This window comes from Orycteropus afer, unplaced genomic scaffold (genome assembly GCF_000298275.1).
Source record: "Orycteropus afer afer isolate SDZICR_OR568_19922 unplaced genomic scaffold, OryAfe1.0 scaffold00024, whole genome shotgun sequence".
NCBI lineage: Eukaryota > Metazoa > Chordata > Mammalia > Tubulidentata > Orycteropodidae > Orycteropus > Orycteropus afer.
This window is the reverse complement of record NW_006921611.1, coordinates 13636890-13639027: the sequence shown is the minus strand read 5'-3', so window position 1 is coordinate 13639027 and position 2138 is coordinate 13636890.

The following is a 2138-nucleotide window of genomic DNA, read 5'->3' as shown; positions in this document are numbered from 1 at the left end:
GCCAAGCATGTTCTTCCCTTTTGGTTTTCTAACTCCAGGTCTTTGTACATTTCATTATAGTAATTGGCTTTGTCAGCTCAAGCTGCTCTTTGAAATCTTCTGTTCAGCTCTTTTATCTTGTCATTTCTTCCATTTCCTTTAGCTACTCTCCATTCAAGGGCAAGTTTCAGGGTCTCTTCTGACATCAATTTTAATTTTTCTTCCTTTCCTGTCTTTTTAATGACCTTTTGCTTTCTTCATGGGTGATGTTCTTGATGTCATCCCACAATTCCTCTGGTTTCAGTCATTGGTGTTCAGCGCATCAAATCTATTTTTTACATGGTCTCTAAATTCAGGAGGGATATATGCAAGGTCGTATTTTGGTGCATGTGGACTTGTTTTAATTGTCTTCAACTTCAAGTTGAACTTGCATATGAGCAGTTCGTGATCTGTTCCACATACTCCTAGACTTGTTTTGGCTAAAGATATTGAGCTTTTCCATCCTCTTGCCACAGATGTAGTCAGTCTGATTCCTGTGTACTCCATCTGGTGATGTCCATGTGTATAGCTACCATTTGTGTTGTTGAAAAAAGATATTTTCAATGAATAAGTCATTGGTCTTACAAAATTCTATCATATGGTCTCCAGCGTTATTTCTGTCACCAAGGCCAAATTTTCCAACTACCAGTGATTCTTCTTTGTTTCCAACTTTTGCATTCTGGTCACCAGTGATAATTAACACATGTTGACTGCATGTTCGATCAATTTCAGACTGCAGAAGTTGGTAAAAATCTTCAATTTCTTCATCTTTGGCCTTGGTGGTTGGTGCATAAATTTGAATAATCATAGTATTAACTGGTCTTCCTTGTAGGCATATAGATATTATCCTATCACTGACAACATTGTACTTCAGGATAGATCTTGAAACATCCTTTGTGATGATGAATGCCATGCCCTTCCTCTTCAAATTATCATTCCCAGCATAGTAGATCATATGGTTGCCTGATTCAAAATGGCCAAAACCAGTCCATTTCAGCTCACTACTGCCTAGGATATCAATCTTTATGCATTCCATTTAATTTTTAACAACTTCCAATTTTCCTAGATTCATACTTTGTACATTTCATGTTTCAATTATTAATGGATGTTTGCAGCTGTTTCTCCTCGATTTGAGTAATGCCACATCAGCAAATTGAGGTCTTGAAAACTTTACCTTTTCTATATGAGTAAGGCTGGTTTTACTCTGATGATGCAGCTCTTTCCCAGTCCTATTTTGAGAGCCTTCTAACTTAAGTGACTCATCCTCCTCCTCTGTATTGGACAACGTTTCCAGACTATTCATAAAGTTGCACATTAATGTGTCAGACAGTGTTTCTTGCTATTCATAAGGTTTTCCCTAGCCAATGTTTTGAGAAGTGGATGGTCTCTTCCTTCTTCCTAGTCTGTCTCAGTCTGTAAGCTGCACTGAAACCTGTGCACCATGTGCAACCCTGCTGGCATTTGAGACACCGGTGGCACAGCCTCAAGCCTCACAGCAACACACAAGCCACCACAGTATGACAAACTGACAGACAAGTTTGTCTTCCTTAGCTGTTTGAAACCTCTCTGCCCTCAACTTACCTGGATCCTGTGGCTCTATCATCCCTGGCTTCCCCCCGCCCCCACCCCCTGCCTCTTGGGTGTGTGGCCTGTCTCGTTCCCCTTACCTGGATCCCATGGTTCTGTCTTGGGCCTGGCTCCTCCCCTGCCTCCCATGTCTGGGTTCATGGCCTGTCTGCCCCCTCTCACTTGGGTTCCCACAGCTCTGTCTCAGCTCCAGCTGCTCTCCTACCTCCCACGTCTGGGTGCCTTCCCTGTCTGAACTATACTCCAACAACTTTGAAAATATAGATAAAATGGACAGATTTCTAGAAACATACTACTTACCTACACTAACAGGAGTTGAGGTGGAAAATTTAAACAGATCCATAACAAAAGAAGAAATTGAACAGGTCATAAAAAAAATTACCAACAACAACAAAAAAAAGCCCTGGCCCAGATGGTTTCACTGGCGAATTCTACTGAATGTTCAGAGAAGAACTGACACCAATCCTACTCAAACTATTCCAGAACATAGAAAAGGATGGAATCCTCCCAAATTAATTTTATGAAGCAAGCAT